General features: G+C 47.0%; 9 non-coding genes across 9 annotated transcripts; all 9 read right to left on the reverse strand.

The window, feature by feature from the left end:
- Positions 1–3,118: 3,118 nt before the first annotated feature.
- Positions 3,119–3,190, reverse strand: TRNAG-UCC (transfer RNA glycine (anticodon UCC)). Its single transcript has one exon. It is a non-coding gene; the product is annotated as a tRNA-Gly (tRNA).
- Positions 3,191–4,721: 1,531 nt separating this feature from the next.
- Positions 4,722–4,793, reverse strand: TRNAG-UCC (transfer RNA glycine (anticodon UCC)). The gene has a single exon. It is a non-coding gene; the product is annotated as a tRNA-Gly (tRNA).
- A 1,532-nt stretch (positions 4,794–6,325) lies between these two features.
- TRNAG-UCC (transfer RNA glycine (anticodon UCC)) lies at positions 6,326–6,397 on the reverse strand. Its single transcript has one exon. It is a non-coding gene; the product is annotated as a tRNA-Gly (tRNA).
- A 1,507-nt stretch (positions 6,398–7,904) lies between these two features.
- TRNAG-UCC (transfer RNA glycine (anticodon UCC)) lies at positions 7,905–7,976 on the reverse strand. Its single transcript has one exon. It is a non-coding gene; the product is annotated as a tRNA-Gly (tRNA).
- Positions 7,977–9,508: 1,532 nt separating this feature from the next.
- On the reverse strand, positions 9,509–9,580 carry TRNAG-UCC (transfer RNA glycine (anticodon UCC)). Its single transcript has one exon. It is a non-coding gene; the product is annotated as a tRNA-Gly (tRNA).
- A 1,522-nt stretch (positions 9,581–11,102) lies between these two features.
- TRNAG-UCC (transfer RNA glycine (anticodon UCC)) lies at positions 11,103–11,174 on the reverse strand. Its single transcript has one exon. It is a non-coding gene; the product is annotated as a tRNA-Gly (tRNA).
- A 1,522-nt stretch (positions 11,175–12,696) lies between these two features.
- TRNAG-UCC (transfer RNA glycine (anticodon UCC)) lies at positions 12,697–12,768 on the reverse strand. The gene has a single exon. It is a non-coding gene; the product is annotated as a tRNA-Gly (tRNA).
- A 1,532-nt stretch (positions 12,769–14,300) lies between these two features.
- Positions 14,301–14,372, reverse strand: TRNAG-UCC (transfer RNA glycine (anticodon UCC)). Its single transcript has one exon. It is a non-coding gene; the product is annotated as a tRNA-Gly (tRNA).
- Positions 14,373–15,904: 1,532 nt separating this feature from the next.
- TRNAG-UCC (transfer RNA glycine (anticodon UCC)) lies at positions 15,905–15,976 on the reverse strand. Its single transcript has one exon. It is a non-coding gene; the product is annotated as a tRNA-Gly (tRNA).
- Positions 15,977–17,002: the final 1,026 nt, after the last annotated feature.

Genomic DNA, 17,002 nt, shown 5'->3' on the forward strand with positions numbered 1-17,002 from the left:
TTTTAAACTCTAGACATCACAACCCTGAGTTCAATGACTATATTGCACCAGTATCAGAGGTATTTTTGGTTTACAGACCAACATGAAAATCAGGAAAAAAGTTCTTGCAACTGCTAAGGAACTGGAGATTGAAACCAATGCAAAAGCTGCGCAGAAAAGGAGAAAGGGAAAGCAGCAGTTCAAATCATTGAAATAAGCATATATTGGCAGCAAGGGAAAAACAACAGGGTAGAGAAAGAAAACAGCTCCACGAAATTCACAGGAGATTGATAATAGCAGGACAAAAAAAGGGAATAATAACGTTCCAAGCAGCCTCAGAAAGAAGTGCGAGGGTCCCATCTTTCGTTAATGGTCATAACTGTGCATCATTTCCTTTGAAGTGCAGGGTTGATTCTCTGACAATCTGTCTCCCTGACTTTGAGCAGAGACCGATAGTTGAGCAGTCTCTTCCCACAAAAAGCTGGCACAAGCCTGCTGTTTTCTGCTCTGGCAGCGTGGAAACGAGAGAGTGGTCCTCACAAGAAAAAAAATCAATCCATGCTAGCAAAGGATGGTTTCAATCCATCGACCTCTGGGTTACGGGCCCAGCACGCTTCCGCTGCGCCACTCTGCTTCCTGCTCAAAATGCTGTGGTTATGCAGATCAGGAGCCTTCAGAGGAGTGGCATGGGATCGCTGGAGCTATTCTGGCAGGGCTCTCACCTCATTTGCCTAAGAATGTCACAAGGCATGCTGGGTGCAGAAAATCTTCGCCTTCCCCTCTCACAGTCAGTCATAGGGGAAAGTCAAGGCCCTCTCAGTCACTAGCCATGTCACGCCTTTGTCAAGACAGAAGCACCCCCACCCGCTCCTTCTCTGTGATCCTGCGCTACCATGCTCAGGTTTTGGCCTTACCTGGGAGCCAGAGGTGCACCCGGTGAGGGCTTGCCTGGTATGAGCGTTTGGGAGCGTTCGGGACGTGAGTGAACTTAGGACTGGAAGTTCTGTCCATTCGAAGCAGCCAACCTTCCTGCTGCAGACAGGGGCTGTTCCCTTGGGTTTCTTTCACCTTGCTCTCGGATAAATTTGGTTGTATGCTGCAGTTGCCTGCGATGACTACAAGGTGGCGCTGCTTTCAGGTAAGAGCACAAATATGCATAAAATGTTGGGGACTTTTGCCACATTTATCGGTGGTGGGTCTCGCACATTTTTTCCAGGGGAGAGATATTGACCTGAAACACTTTTTACTGCAGAGATGCTGCAGTTCTAAAGGCTGGTCGGGCAGAAGGGCTTAGCCGTTTCATTGCCTGCCCCCTGCAGCCCATTTATTACCAGCAGTTGTGAGTGGTGACTGCTGTTTGTAAAATATAAAAATTTCAGGACATAGAAAGTCGCAGACGGGGCTTTTGGGATGCCTGCCTATGTCTTTGTTTATTATTTATCTAATAGCTGAGTAATCTGGTCAAGATATTTCTCTTTTTTTTAACATATTGCGTTAGAATAGCTACAGCTTGCTTAATGTATAAATATTAGCACTGCGTTGGCCGGGAATCAAACCCAGGTCAACTGCTTGGAAGGCAGCTATGCTCACCACTATACCACCAACGCTCCATCGCATATGTTTTTTTTAAACTCTAGACATCACAACCCTGAGTTCAATGACTATATTGCACCAGTATCAGAGGTATTTTTGGTTTACAGACCAACATGAAAATCAGGAAAAAAGTTCTTGCAACTGCTAAGGAACTGGAGATTGAAACCAATGCAAAAGCTGCGCAGAAAAGGAGAAAGGGAAAGCAGCAGTTCAAATCATTGAAATAAGCATATATTGGCAGCAAGGGAAAAACAGCAGGGTAGAGAAAGAAAAGAGCTCCACGAAATTCACAGGAGATTGATAATAGCAGGACAAAAAAAGGGAATAATAACGTTCCAAGCAGCCTCAGAAAGAAGTGCGAGGGTCCCATCTTTCTTTAATGGTCATAACTGTGCATCATTTCCTTTGAAGTGTAGGGTTGATTCTCTGACCATCTGTCTCCCTGACTTTGAGCAGAGACCGATAGTTGAGCAGTCTCTTCCCACAAAAAGCTGACACAAGCCTGCTGTTTTCCGCTCTGGCAGCGTGGAAACGAGAGAGTGGTCCTCACAAGAAAAAAATTCAATCCATGCTAGCAGAGGATGGTTTCGATCCATCGACCTCTGGGTTATGGGCCCAGCACGCTTCTGCTGCGCCACTCTGCTTCCTGTTCAAAATGCTGTGGTTATGCAGATCAGGAGCCTTCAGAGGAGTGGCATGGGATCGCTGGAGCTATTCTGGCAGGGCTCTCACCTCATTTGCCTAAGAATGTCACAAGGCATGCTGGGTGCAGAAAATCTTCGCCTTCCCCTCTCACAGTCAGTCATAGGGGAAAGTCAAGGCCCTCTCAGTCACTAGCCATGTCTCGCCTTTGTCAAGACAGAAGCACCCCCACCCGCTCCTTCTCTGTGATCCTGCGCTACCATGCTCAGGTTTTGGCCTTACCTGGGAGCCAGAGGTGCACCCGGTGAGGGCTTGCCCGGTATGAGCGTTTGGGAGCGTTCGGGACGTGAGTGGACTTAGGACTGGAAGTTCTGTCCATTCGAAGCAGCCAACCTTCCTGCTGCAGACAGGGGCTGTTCCCTTGGGTTTCTTTCACCTTGCTCTCGGATAAATTTGGTTGTATGGCACAGTTGCCTGCGATGACTACAAGGTGGCGCTGCTTTCAGGTAAGAGCACAAATATGCAGAAAATGTTGGGGACTTTTGCCACATTTATCGGTGGTGGGTCTCGCACATTTTTTCCAGGGGAGAGATATTGACCTGAAACACTTTTTACTGCAGAGATGCTGCAGTTCTAAAGGCTGGTCGGGCAGAATGGCTTAGCCGTTTCATTGCCTGCCCCCCTGCAGCCCATTTATTACCAGCAGTTGTGAGTGGTGACTGCTGTTTGTAAAATATAAAAATTTCAGGACATAGAAAGTCGCAGACGGGGCTTTTGGGATGCCTGCCTATGTCTTTGTTTATTATTTATCTAATAGCTGAGTAATCTGGTCAAGATATTTCTCTTTTTTTTAACATATTGCGTTAGAATAGCTACAGCTTGCTTAATGTATAAATATTAGCACTGCGTTGGCCGGGAATCAAACCCGGGTCAACTGCTTGGAAGGCAGCTATGCTCACCACTATACCACCAACGCTCCATGGCATAAGAATTTTTTAAACTCTAGACATCACAACCCTGAGTTCAATGACTATATTGCACCAGTATCAGAGGTATTTTTGGTTTACAGACCAACATGAAAATCAGGAAAAAAGTTCTTGCAACTGCTAAGGAACTGGAGATTGAAACCAATGCAAAAGCTGCGCAGAAAAGGAGAAAGGGAAAGCAGCAGTTCAAATCATTGAAATAAGCATATATTGGCAGCAAGGGAAAAACAACAGGGTAGAGAAAGAAAACAGCTCCACGAAATTCACAGGAGATTGATAATAGCAGGACAAAAAAAGGGAATAATAACGTTCCAAGCAGCCTCAGAAAGAAGTGCGAGGGTCCCATCTTTCGTTAATGGTCATAACTGTGCATCATTTCCTTTGAAGTGCAGGGTTGATTCTCTGACAATCTGTCTCCCTGACTTTGAGCAGAGACCGATAGTTGAGCAGTCTCTTCCCACAAAAAGCTGGCACAAGCCTGCTGTTTTCTGCTCTGGCAGCGTGGAAACGAGAGAGTGGTCCTCACAAGAAAAAAAATCAATCCATGCTAGCAGAGGATGGTTTCAATCCATCGACCTCTGGGTTACGGGCCCAGCACGCTTCCGCTGCGCCACTCTGCTTCCTGCTCAAAATGCTGTGGTTATGCAGATCAGGAGCCTTCAGAGGAGTGGCATGGGATCGCTGGAGCTATTCTGGCAGGGCTCTCACCTCATTTGCCTAAGAATGTCACAAGGCATGCTGGGTGCAGAAAATCTTCGCCTTCCCCTCTCACAGTCAGTCATAGGGGAAAGTCAAGGCCCTCTCAGTCACTAGCCATGTCACGCCTTTGTCAAGACAGAAGCACCCCCATCCGCTCCTTCTCTGTGATCCTGCGCTACCATGCTCAGGTTTTGGCCTTACCTGGGAGCCAGAGGTGCACCCGGTGAGGGCTTGCCTGGTATGAGCGTTTGGGAGCGTTCGGGACGTGAGTGAACTTAGGACTGGAAATTCTGTCCATTCGAAGCAGCCAACCTTCCTGCTGCAGACAGGGGCTGTTCCCTTGGGTTTCTTTCACCTTGCTCTCGGATAAATTTGGTTGTATGCTGCAGTTGCCTGCGATGACTACAAGGTGGCGCTGCTTTCAGGTAAGAGCACAAATATGCATAAAATGTTGGGGACTTTTGCCACATTTATCGGTGGTGGGTCTCGCACATTTTTTCCAGGGGAGAGATATTGACCTGAAACACTTTTTACTGCAGAGATGCTGCAGTTCTAAAGGCTGGTCGGGCAGAAGGGCTTAGCCGTTTCATTGCCTTCCCCCTGCAGCCCATTTATTACCAGCAGTTGTGAGTGGTGACTGCTGTTTGTAAAATATAAAAATTTCAGGACATAGAAAGTCGCAGACGGGGCTTTTGGGATGCCTGCCTATGTCTTTGTTTATTATTTATCTAATAGCTGAGTAATCTGGTCAAGATATTTCTCTTTTTTTTAACATATTGCGTTAGAATAGCTACAGCTTGCTTAATGTATAAATATTAGCACTGCGTTGGCCGGGAATCAAACCCGGGTCAACTGCTTGGAAGGCAGCTATGCTCACCACTATACCACCAACGCTCCATCGCATATGTTTTTTTTAAACTCTAGACATCACAACCCTGAGTTCAATGACTATATTGCACCAGTATCAGAGGTATTTTTGGTTTACAGACCAACATGAAAATCAGGAAAAAAGTTCTTGCAACTGCTAAGGAACTGGAGATTGAAACCAATGCAAAAGCTGCGCAGAAAAGGAGAAAGGGAAAGCAGCAGTTCAAATCATTGAAATAAGCATGTATTGGCAGCAAGGGAAAAACAGCAGGGTAGAGAAAGAAAAGAGCTCCACGAAATTCACAGGAGATTGATAATAGCAGGACAAAAAAAGGGAATAATAACGTTCCAAGCAGCCTCAGAAAGAAGTGCGAGGGTCCCATCTTTCGTTAATGGTCATAACTGTGCATCATTTCCTTTGAAGTGTAGGGTTGATTCTCTGACCATCTGTCTCCCTGACTTTGAACAGAGACCGATAGTTGAGCACTCTCTTCCCACAAAAAGCCGGCACAAGCCTGCTTTTTTCCGCTCTGGCAGCGTGGAAACGAGAGAGTGGTCCTCACAAGAAAAAAAATCAATCCATGCTAGCAGAGGATGGTTTCGATCCATCGACCTCTGGGTTATGGGCCCAGCACGCTTCCGCTGAGCCACTCTGCTTCCTGCTCAAAATGCTGTGGTTATGCAGATCAGGAGCCTTCAGAGGAGTGGCATGGGATCGCTGGAGCTATTCTGGCAGGGCTCTCACCTCATTTGCCTAAGAATGTCACAAGGCATGCTGGGTGCAGAAAATCTTCGCCTTCCCCTCTCACAGTCAGTCATAGGGGAAAGTCAAGGCCCTCTTAGTCACTAGCCATGTCACGCCTTTGTCAAGACAGAAGCACCCCCACCCGCTCCTTCTCTGTGATCCTGCGCTACCATGCTCAGGTTTTGGCCTTACCTGGGAGCCAGAGGTGCACCCGGTGAGGGCTTGCCCGGTATGAGCGTTTGGGAGCGTTCGGGACGTGAGTGGACTTAGGACTGGAAGTTCTGTCCATTCGAAGCAGCCAACCTTCCTGCTGCAGACAGGGGCTGTTCCCTTGGGTTTCTTTCACCTTGCTCTCGGATAAATTTGGTTGTATGCTGCAGTTGCCTGCGATGACTACAAGGTGGCGCTGCTTTCAGGTAAGAGCACAAAAATGCAGAAAATGTTGGGGACTTTTGCCACATTTATCGGTGGTGGGTCTCGCACATTTTTTCCAGGGGAGAGATATTGACCTGAAACACTTTTTACTGCAGAGATGCTGCAGTTCTAAATGCTGGTCGGGCAGAAGGGCTTAGCCGTTTCATTGCCTGCCCCCCTGCAGCCCATTTATTACCAGCAGTTGTGAGTGGTGACTGCTGTTTGTAAAATATAAAAATTTCAGGACATAGAAAGTCGCAGACGGGGCTTTTGGGATGCCTGCCTATGTCTTTGTTTATTATTTATCTTATAGCTGAGTAATCTGGTCAAGATATTTCTCTTTTTTTTAACATATTGCGTTAGAATAACTACAGCTTGCTTAATGTATAAATATTAGCACTGCGTTGGCCGGGAATCAAACCCGGGTCAACTGCTTGGAAGGCAGCTATGCTCACCACTATACCACCAACGCTCCATGGCATATGTTTTTTTTCAACTCTAGACATCACAACCCTGAGTTCAATGACTATATTGCACCAGTATCAGAGGTATTTTTGGTTTACAGACCAACATGAAAATCAGGAAAAAAGTTCTTGCAACTGCTAAGGAACTGGAGATTGAAACCAATGCAAAAGCTGCGCAGAAAAGGAGAAAGGGAAAGCAGCAGTTCAAATCATTGAAATAAGCATATATTGGCAGCAAGGGAAAAACAGCAGGGTAGAGAAAGAAAACAGCTCCACGAAATTCACAGGAGATTGATAATAGCAGGACAAAAAAAGGGAATAATAACGTTCCAAGCAGGCTCAGAAAGAAGTGCGAGGGTCCCATCTTTCTTTAATGGTCATAACTGTGCATCATTTCCTTTGAAGTGTAGGGTTGATTCTCTGACCATCTGTCTCCCTGACTTTGAGCAGAGACCGATAGTTGAGCAGTCTCTTCCCACAAAAAGCTGGCACAAGCCTGCTGTTTTCCGCTCTGGCAGCGTGGAAACGAGAGAGTGGTCCTCACAAGAAAAAAAATCAATCCATGCTAGCAGAGGATGGTTTTGATCCATCGACCTCTGGGTTATGGGCCCAGCACGCTTCCGCTGCGCCACTCTGCTTCCTGCTCAAAATGCTGTGGTTATGCAGATCAGGAGCCTTCAGAGGAGTGGCATGGGATCGCTGGAGCTATTCTGGCAGGGCTCTCACCTCATTTGCCTAAGAATGTCACAAGGCATGCTGGGTGCAGAAAATCTTCGCCTTCCCCTCTCACAGTCAGTCATAGGGGAAAGTCAAGGCCCTCTCAGTCACTAGCCATGTCACGCCTTTGTCAAGACAGAAGCACCCCCACCCGCTCCTTCTCTGTGATCCTGCGCTACCATGCTCAGGTTTTGGCCTTACCTGGGAGCCAGAGGTGCACCCGGTGAGAGCGTTTGGGACGTGAGTGGACTTAGGACTGGAAGTTCTGTCCATTCGAAGCAGCCAACCTTCCTGCTGCAGACAGGGGCTGTTCCCTTGGGTTTCTTTCACCTTGCTCTCGGATAAATTTGGTTGTATGCTGCAGTTGCCTGCGATGACTACAAGGTGGCGCTGCTTTCAAGTAAGAGCACAAATATGCAGAAAATGTTGGGGACTTTTGCCACATTTATCGGTGGTGGGTCTCGCACATTTTTTCCAGGGGAGAGATATTGACCTGAAACACTTTTTACTGCAGAGATGCTGCAGTTCTAAAGGCTGGTCTTGCAGAAGGGCTTAGCCGTTTCATTGCCTGCCCCCCTGCAGCCCATTTATTACCAGCAGTTGTGAGTGGTGACTGCTGTTTGTAAAATATAAAAATTTCAGGACATAGAAAGTCGCAGACGGGGCTTTTGGGATGCCTGCCTATGTCTTTGTTTATTATTTATCTAATAGCTGAGTAATCTGGTCAAGATATTTCTCTTTTTTTTAACATATTGCGTTAGAATAGCTACAGCTTGCTTAATGTATAAATATTAGCACTGCGTTGGCCGGGAATCAAACCCGGGTCAACTGCTTGGAAGGCAGCTATGCTCACCACTATACCACCAACGCTCCATGGCATATGTTTTTTTTAAACTCTAGACATCACAACCCTGAGTTCAATGACTATATTGCACCAGTATCAGAGGTATTTTTGGTTTACAGACCAACATGAAAATCAGGAAAAAAGTTCTTGCAACTGCTAAGGAACTGGAGATTGAAACCAATGCAAAAGCTGCGCAGAAAAGGAGAAAGGGAAAGCAGCAGTTCAAATCATTGAAATAAGCATATATTGGCAGCAAGGGAAAAACAGCAGGGTAGAGAAAGAAAACAGCTCCACGAAATTCACAGGAGATTGATAATAGCAGGACAAAAAAAGGGAATAATAACGTTCCAAGCAGGCTCAGAAAGAAGTGCGAGGGTCCCATCTTTCTTTAATGGTCATAACTGTGCATCATTTCCTTTGAAGTGTAGGGTTGATTCTCTGACCATCTGTCTCCCTGACTTTGAGCAGAGACCGATAGTTGAGCAGTCTCTTCCCACAAAAAGCTGGCACAAGCCTGCTGTTTTCCGCTCTGGCAGCGTGGAAACGAGAGAGTGGTCCTCACAAGAAAAAAAATCAATCCATGCTAGCAGAGGATGGTTTTGATCCATCGACTTCTGGGTAATGGGCCCAGCACGCTTCCGCTGCGCCACTCTGCTTCCTGTTCAAAATGCTGTGGTTATGCCGATCAGGAGCCTTCAGAGGAGTGGCATGGGATCGCTGGAGCTATTCTGGCAGGGCTCTCACCTCATTTGCCTAAGAATGTCACAAGGCATGCTGGGTGCAGAAAATCTTCGCCTTCCCCTCTCACAGTCAGTCATAGGGGAAAGTCAAGGCCCTCTCAGTCACTAGCCATGTCACGACTTTGTCAAGACAGAAGCACCCCCACCCGCTCCTTCTCTGTGATCCTGCGCTACCATGCTCAGGTTTTGGCCTTACCTGGGAGCCAGAGGTGCACCCGGTGAGGGCTTGCCCGGTATGAGCGTTTGGGAGCGTTTGGGACGTGAGTGGACTTAGGACTGGAAGTTCTGTCCATTCGAAGCAGCCAACCTTCCTGCTGCAGACAGGGGCTGTTCCCTTGGGTTTCTTTCACCTTGCTCTCGGATAAATTTGGTTGTATGCTGCAGTTGCCTGCGATGACTACAAGGTGGCGCTGCTTTCAGGTAAGAGCACAAATATGCAGAAAATGTTGGGGACTTTTGCCACATTTATCGGTGGTGGGTCTCGCACATTTTTTCCAGGGGAGAGATATTGACCTGAAACACTTTTTACTGCAGAGATGCTGCAGTTCTAAAGGCTGGTCGGGCAGAAGGGCTTAGGCGTTTCATTGCCTGCCCCCCTGCAGCCCATTTATTACCAGCAGTTGTGAGTGGTGACTGTTGTTTGTAAAATATAAAAATTTCAGGACATAGAAAGTCGCAGACGGGGCTTTTGGGATGCCTGCCTATGTCTTTGTTTATTATTTATCTAATAGCTGAGTAATCTGGTCAAGATATTTCTCTTTTTTTTAACATATTGCGATAGAATAGCTACAGCTTGCTTAATGTATAAATATTAGCACTGCGTTGGCCGGGAATCAAACCCGGGTCAACTGCTTGGAAGGCAGCTATGCTCACCACTATACCACCAACGCTCTGTGGCATATGTTTTTTTTAAACTCTAGACATCACAACCCTGAGTTCAATGACTATATTGCACCAGTATCAGAGGTATTTTTGGTTTACAGACCAACATGAAAATCAGGAAAAAAGTTCTTGCAACTGCTAAGGAACTGGAGATTGAAACCAATGCAAAAGCTGCGCAGAAAAGGAGAAAGGGAAAGCAGCAGTTCAAATCATTGAAATAAGCATATATTGGCAGCAAGGGAAAAACAGCAGGGTAGAGAAAGAAAACAGCTCCACGAAATTCACAGGAGATTGATAATAGCAGGACAAAAAAAGGGAATAATAACGTTCCAAGCAGGCTCAGAAAGAAGTGCGAAGGTCCCATCTTTCTTTAATGGTCATAACTGTGCATCATTTCCTTTGAAGTGTAGGGTTGATTCTCTGACCATCTGTCTCCCTGACTTTGAGCAGAGACCGATAGTTGAGCAGTCTCTTCCCACAAAAAGCTGGCACAAGCCTGCTGTTTTCCGCTCTGGCAGCGTGGAAACGAGAGAGTGGTCCTCACAAGAAAAAAAATCAATCCATGCTAGCAGGGGATGGTTTCGATCCATCGACCTCTGGGTTATGGGCCCAGCACGCTTCCGCTGCGCCACTCTGCTTCCTGTTCAAAATGCTGTGGTTATGCAGATCAGGAGCCTTCAGAGGAGTGGCATGGGATCGCTGGAGCTATTCTGGCAGGGCTCTCACCTCATTTGCCTAAGAATGTCACAACGCATGCTGGGTGCAGAAAATCTTCGCCTTCCCCTCTCACAGTCAGTCATAGGAGAAAGTCAAGGCCCTCTCAGTCACTAGCCATGTCACGCCTTTGTCAAGACAGAAGCACCCCCACCCGCTCCTTCTCTGTGATCCTGCGCTACCATGCTCAGGTTTTGGCCTTACCTGGGAGCCAGAGGTGCACCCGGTGAGGGCTTGCCCGGTATGAGCGTTTGGGACGTGAGTGGACTTAGGACTGGAAGTTCTGTCCATTCGAAGCAGCCAACCTTCCTGCTGCAGACAGGGGCTGTTCCCTTGGGTTTCTTTCACCTTGCTCTCGGTTAAATTTGGTTGTATGCTGCAGTTGCCTGCGATGACTACAAGGTGGCGCTGCTTTCAGGTAAGAACACAAATATGCAGAAAATGTTGGGGACTTTTGCCACATTTATCGGTGGTGGGTCTCGCACATTTTTTCCAGGGGAGAGATATTGACCTGAAACACTTTTTACTGCAGAGATGCTGCAGTTCTAAATGCTGGTCGGGCAGAAGGGCTTAGCCGTTTCATTGCCTGCCCCCCTGCAGCCCATTTATTACCAGCAGTTGTGAGTGGTGACTGCTGTTTGTAAAATATAAAAATTTCAGGACATAGAAAGTCGTAGACGGGGCTTTTGGGATGCCTGCCTATGTCTTTGTTTATTATTTATCTTATAGCTGAGTAATCTGGTCAAGATATTTCTCTTTTTTTTAACATATTGCGTTAGAATAGCTACAGCTTGCTTAATGTATAAATATTAGCACTGCGTTGGCCGGGAATCAAACCCGGGTCAACTGCTTGGAAGGCAGCTATGCTCACCACTATACCACCAACGCTCCATGGCATATGTTTTTTTTAAACTCTAGACATCACAACCCTGAGTTCAATGACTATATTGCACCAGTATCAGAGGTATTTTTGGTTTACAGACCAACATGAAAATCAGGAAAAAAGTTCTTGCAACTGCTAAGGAACTGGAGATTGAAACCAATGCAAAAGCTGCGCAGAAAAGGAGAAAGGGAAAGCAGCAGTTCAAATCATTGAAATAAGCATATATTGGCAGCAAGGGAAAAACAGCAGGGTAGAGAAAGAAAACAGCTCCATGAAATTCACAGGAGATTGATAATAGCAGGACAAAAAAAGGGAATAATAACGTTCCAAGCAGGCTCAGAAAGAAGTGCGAGGGTCCCATCTTTCTTTAATGGTCATAACTGTGCATCATTTCCTTTGAAGTGTAGGGTTGATTCTCTGACCATCTGTCTCCCTGACTTTGAGCAGAGACCGATAGTTGAGCAGTCTCTTCCCACAAAAAGCTGGCACAAGCCTGCTGTTTTCCGCTCTGGCAGCGTGGAAACGAGAGAGTGGTCCTCACAAGAAAAAAAATCAATCCATGCTAGCAGATGATGGTTTTGATCCATCGACCTCTGGGTTATGGGCCCAGCACGCTTCCGCTGCGCCACTCTAGTTCCTGTTCAAAATGCTGTGGTTATGCAGATCAGGAGCCTTCAGAGGAGTGGCATGGGATCGCTGGAGCTATTCTGGCAGGGCTCTCACCTCATTTGCCTAAGAATGTCACAAGGCATGCTGGGTGCAGAAAATCTTCGCCTTCCCCTCTCACAGTCAGTCATAGGGGAAAGTCAAGGCCCTCTCAGTCACTAGCCATGTCACGCCTTTGTCAAGACAGAAGCACCCCCACCCGCTCCTTCTCTGTGATCCTGCGCTACCATGCTCAGGTTTTGGCCTTACCTGGGAGCCAGAGGTGCACCCGGTGAGGGCTTGCCCGGTGGGAGCGTTTGGGACGTGAGTGGACTTAGGACTGGAAGTTCTGTCCATTCGAAGCAGCCAACCTTCCTGCTGCAGACAGGGGCTGTTCCCTTGGGTTTCTTTCACCTTGCTCTCGGATAAATTTGGTTGTATGCTGCAGTTGCCTGCGATGACTACAAGGTGGCGCTGCTTTCAGGTAAGAGCACAAATATGCAGAAAATGTTGGGGACTTTTGCCACATTTATCGGTGGTGGGTCTCGCACATTTTTTCCAGGGGAGAGATATTGACCTGAAACACTTTTTACTGCAGAGATGCTGCAGTTCTAAAGGCTGGTCGGGCAGAAGGGCTTAGCCGTTTCATTGCCTGCCCCCCTGCAGCCCATTTATTACCAGCAGTTGTGAGTGGTGACTGCTGTTTGTAAAATATCAAAATTTCAGGACATAGAAAGTCGCAGACGGGGCTTTTGGGATGCCTGCCTATGTCTTTGTTTATTATTTATCTAATAGCTGAGTAATCTGGTCAAGATATTTCTCTTTTTTTTAACATATTGCTTTAGAATAGCTACAGCTTGCTTAATGTATAAATATTAGCACTGCGTTGGCCGGGAATCGAACCCAGGTCAACTGCTTGGAAGGCAGCTATGCTCACCACTATACCACCAACGCTCCGTGGCATATGTTTTTTTTAAACTCTAGACATCAGAACCCTGAGTTCAATGACTATATTGCACCAGTATCAGAGGTATTTTTGGTTTACAGACCAACATGAAAATCAGGAAAAAAGTTCTTGCAACTGCTAAGGAACTGGAGATTGAAACCAATGCAAAAGCTGTGCAGAAAAGGAGAAAGGGAAAGCAGCAGTTCAAATCATTGAAATAAGCATATATTGGCAGCAAGGGAAAAACAGCAGGGTAGAGAAAGAAAACAGCTCCACGAAATTCACAGGAGATTGATAATAGCAGGACAAAAAAAGGGAATAATAACGTTCCAAGCAGGCTCAGAAAGAAGTGCGAGGGTCCCATCTATCTTTAATGGTCATAACTGTGCATCATTTCCTTTGAAGTGTAGGGTTGATTCTCTGACCATCTGTCTCCCTGACTTTGAGCAGAGACCGATAGTTGAGCAGTCTCTTCCCACAAAAAGCTGGCACAAGCCTGCTGTTTTCCGCTCTGGCAGTGTGGAAACGAGAGAGTGGTCCTCACAAGAAAAAAAATCAATCCATGCTAGCAGAGGATGGTTTCGATCCATCGACCTCTGGGTTATGGGCCCAGCACGCTTCCGCTGCGCCACTCTGCTTCCTGTTCAAAATGCTGTGGTTATGCAGATCAGGAGCCTTCAGAGGAGTGGCATGGGATCGCTGGAGCTATTCTGGCAGGGCTCTCACCTCATTTGCCTAAGAATGTCACAAGGCATGCTGGGTGCAGAAAATCTTCGCCTTCCCCTCTCACAGTCAGTCATAGGGGAAAGTCAAAGCCCTCTCAGTCACTAGCCATGTCACGCCTTTGTCAAGACAGAAGCACCCCCACCCGCTCCTTCTCTGTGATCCTGCGCTACCATGCTCAGGTTTTGGCCTTACCTGGGAGCCAGAGGTGCACCCGGTGAGGGCTTGCATGGTATGAGAGTTTGGGAGCGTTCGGGACGTGAGTGGACTTAGGACTGGAAGTTCTGTCTATTTGAAGCAGCCAACCTTCCTGCTGCAGACAGGGGCTGTTCCCTTGGGTTTCTTTCACCTTGCTCTCGGATAAATTTGGTTGTATGCTGCAGTTGCCTGCGATGACTACAAGGTGGCGCTGCTTTCAGGTAAGAGCACAAATATGCAGAAAATGTTGGGGACTTTTGCCACATTTATCGGTGGTGGGTCTCGCACATTTTTTCCAGGGGAGAGATATTGACCTGAAACACTTTTTACTGCAGAGATGCTGCAGTTCTAAAGGCTGGTCGGGCAGAAGGGCTTAGCCGTTTCATTGCCTGCCCCCCTGCAGCCCATTTATTACCAGCAGTTGTGAGTGGTGACTGCTGTTTGTAAAATATCAAAATTTCAGGACATAGAAAGTCGCAGACGGGGCTTTTGGGATGCCTGCCTATGTCTTTGTTTATTATTTATCTAATAGCTGAGTAATCTGGTCAAGATATTTCTCTTTTTTTTAACATATTGCTTTAGAATAGCTACAGCTTGCTTAATGTATAAATATTAGCACTGCGTTGGCCGGGAATCGAACCCAGGTCAACTGCTTGGAAGGCAGCTATGCTCACCACTATACCACCAACGCTCCGTGGCATATGTTTTTTTTAAACTCTAGACATCAGAACCCTGAGTTCAATGACTATATTGCACCAGTATCAGAGGTATTTTTGGTTTACAGACCAACATGAAAATCAGGAAAAAAGTTCTTGCAACTGCTAAGGAACTGGAGATTGAAACCAATGCAAAAGCTGTGCAGAAAAGGAGAAAGGGAAAGCAGCAGTTCAAATCATTGAAATAAGCATATATTGGCAGCAAGGGAAAAACAGCAGGGTAGAGAAAGAAAACAGCTCCACGAAATTCACAGGAGATTGATAATAGCAGGACAAAAAAAGGGAATAATAACGTTCCAAGCAGGCTCAGAAAGAAGTGCGAGGGTCCCATCTATCTTTAATGGTCATAACTGTGCATCATTTCCTTTGAAGTGTAGGGTTGATTCTCTGACCATCTGTCTCCCTGACTTTGAGCAGAGACCGATAGTTGAGCAGTCTCTTCCCACAAAAAGCTGGCACAAGCCTGCTGTTTTCCGCTCTGGCAGTGTGGAAACGAGAGAGTGGTCCTCACAAGAAAAAAAATCAATCCATGCTAGCAGAGGATGGTTTCGATCCATCGACCTCTGGGTTATGGGCCCAGCACGCTTCCGCTGCGCCACTCTGCTTCCTGTTCAAAATGCTGTGGTTATGCAGATCAGGAGCCTTCAGAGGAGTGGCATGGGATCGCTGGAGCTATTCTGGCAGGGCTCTCACCTCATTTGCCTAAGAATGTCACAAGGCATGCTGGGTGCAGAAAATCTTCGCCTTCCCCTCTCACAGTCAGTCATAGGGGAAAGTCAAAGCCCTCTCAGTCACTAGCCATGTCACGCCTTTGTCAAGACAGAAGCACCCCCACCCGCTCCTTCTCTGTGATCCTGCGCTACCATGCTCAGGTTTTGGCCTTACCTGGGAGCCAGAGGTGCACCCGGTGAGGGCTTGCATGGTATGAGAGTTTGGGAGCGTTCGGGACGTGAGTGGACTTAGGACTGGAAGTTCTGTCTATTTGAAGCAGCCAACCTTCCTGCTGCAGACAGGGCCTGTTCCCTTGGGTTTCTTTCACCTTGCTCTCGGATAAATTTGGTTGTATGCTGCAGTTGCCTGCGATGACTACAAGGTGGCGCTGCTTTCAGGTAAGAGCACAAATATGCAGAAAATGTTGGGGACTTTTGCCACATTTATCGGTGGTGGGTCTCGCACATTTTTTCCAGGGGAGAGATATTGACCTGAAACACTTTTTACTGCAGAGATGCTGCAGTTCTAAAGGCTGGTCGGGCAGAAGGGCTTAGCCGTTTCATTGCCTGCCCCCCTGCAGCCCATTTATTACCAGCAGTTGTGAGTGGTGACTGCTGTTTGTAAAATATAAAAATTTCAGGACATAGAAAGTCGCAGACGGGGCTTTTGGGATGCCTGCCTATGTCTTTGTTTATTATTTATCTAATAGCTGAGTAATCTGGTCAAGATATTTCTCTTTTTTTTAACATATTGCGTTAGAATAGCTACAGCTTGCTTAATGTATAAATATTAGCACTGCGTTGGCCGGGAATCAAACCCGGGTCAACTGCTTGGAAGGCAGCTATGCTCACCACTATACCACCAACGCTCCATGGCATATGTTTTTTTTAAACTCTAGACATCACAACCCTGAGTTCAATGACTATATTGCACCAGTATCAGAGGTATTTTTGGTTTACAGACCAACATGAAAATCAGGAAAAAAGTTCTTGCAACTGCTAAGGAACTGGAGATTGAAACCAATGCAAAAGCTGCGCAGAAAAGGAGAAAGGGAAAGCAGCAGTTCAAATCATTGAAATAAGCATATATTGGCAGCAAGGGAAAAACAGCAGGGTAGAGAAAGAAAACAGCTCCACGAAATTCACAGGAGATTGATAATAGCAGGACAAAAAAAGGGAATAATAACGTTCCAAGCAGGCTCAGAAAGAAGTGCGAGGGTCCCATCTTTCTTTAATGGTCATAACTGTGCATCATTTCCTTTGAAGTGTAGGGTTGATTCTCTGACCATCTGTCTCCCTGACTTTGAGCAGAGACCGATAGTTGAGCAGTCTCTTCCCACAAAAAGCTGGCACAAGCCTGCTGTTTTCCGCTCTGGCAGCGTGGAAACGAGAGAGTGGTCCTCACAAGAAAAAAAATCAATCCATGCTAGCAGAGGATGGTTTTGATCCATCGACCTCTGGGTTATGGGCCCAGCACGCTTCCGCTGCGCCACTCTGCTTCCTGTTCAAAATTCGGTGGTTATGCAGATAAGGAGCCTTCAGAGGAGTGGCGTGGGATCGCTGGAGCTATTCTGGCAGGGCTCTCACCTCATTTGCCTAAGAATGTCACAAGGCATGCTGGGTGCAGAAAATCTTCGCCTTCCCCTCTCACAGTCAGTCATAGGGGAAAGTCAAGGCCCTCTCAGTCACTAGCCATGTCACGCCTTTGTCAAGACAGAAGCACCCCCACCCGCTCCTTCTCTGTGATCCTGCGCTACCATGCTCAGGTTTTGGCCTTACCTGGGAGCCAGAGGTGCACCCGGTGAGGGCTTGCCCAGTATGAGCGTTTGGGAGCGTTCGGGACGTGAGTGGACTTAGGACTGGAAGTTCTGTCCATTCGAAGCAGCCAACCTTCC

This window comes from Pleurodeles waltl, unplaced genomic scaffold (genome assembly GCF_031143425.1).
Source record: "Pleurodeles waltl isolate 20211129_DDA unplaced genomic scaffold, aPleWal1.hap1.20221129 scaffold_69, whole genome shotgun sequence".
NCBI classification, from domain to species: Eukaryota; Metazoa; Chordata; class Amphibia; order Caudata; family Salamandridae; genus Pleurodeles; species Pleurodeles waltl.